The sequence below is a fragment of the Trypanosoma cruzi genome (genome assembly GCF_000209065.1).
Source record: "Trypanosoma cruzi strain CL Brener chromosome Unknown tcruzi_1047053484749, whole genome shotgun sequence".
NCBI classification, from domain to species: domain Eukaryota; phylum Euglenozoa; class Kinetoplastea; order Trypanosomatida; family Trypanosomatidae; genus Trypanosoma; species Trypanosoma cruzi.
In genome coordinates, this window is record NW_891950.1 from 1 (window position 1) to 675 (window position 675).

The 675-nt window shown below is 50.5% G+C and overlaps 1 non-coding gene across 1 annotated transcript, besides 3 other annotated features; it reads right to left on the reverse strand.

Annotated features, from left to right (window-relative positions):
* Positions 1–24: a microsatellite.
* Positions 25–136, reverse strand: Tc00.1047053484749.10. Its single transcript, XR_008254952.1, has one exon. It is a non-coding gene; the product is annotated as a spliced leader RNA (transcript).
* Positions 137–556: 420 nt separating this feature from the next.
* Positions 557–599: a microsatellite.
* Positions 600–614: 15 nt separating this feature from the next.
* Positions 615–639: a microsatellite.
* The last annotated feature ends 36 nt before the right edge of the window (positions 640–675 follow it).

Genomic DNA, 675 nt, shown 5'->3' on the forward strand with positions numbered 1-675 from the left:
AAAAAAAAAAAAAAAAAAAAAAAAGGGGTCCGTAGACCCCGGTCAAAAGAAATTGACCAAACATAACCGCCAGAGGCGGGTTGGAAGCTTCGCGTACCAATATAGTACAGAAACTGTATCAATAATAGCGTTAGTTGAAAGGAGTTGTGTTCCACAACGGTTTTCAATTTTGATGAGGGGTCCTTCGCGGCACTTGGGACCGTGTACAAAACCCCCCCCCCCCCCTCCCAGGCCACACTGGGGAGGGGTCAGGGTCCGGGACGTCGGCCCCGGGATAGCGCCGTGGACGGCGTCAGGGGGCGGAAAAGACGCACATGGCGAGTGTGGAACAGCAAATGCAGCCGAGTGTGCGAGCAAGGCAAAAACACCGGAAAACACAGGAAGAAGCGCGGCATACGCGGAAAAAAGGCGAATAAAAGGATCGAGACGGAGAAAACACAAAACAAAACAAAGATGCAGGCAATAGCAGCCATGAAGCGAAAATGAGGGGGCCCGAAGGAGGTGGCGGACACGCAACGTGGGGGGGGGGGGGCAGCCGCACGAGGGGGTACGGGGCTATATATATATGGGTATATATATATAGGGGTATATGTATATATGGCGGACAGACCCACAAAAAAAAAAAAAAAAAAAAAAAAAGGGGTCCGTAAACCCCGGTCAAAAAAAATTGACCAA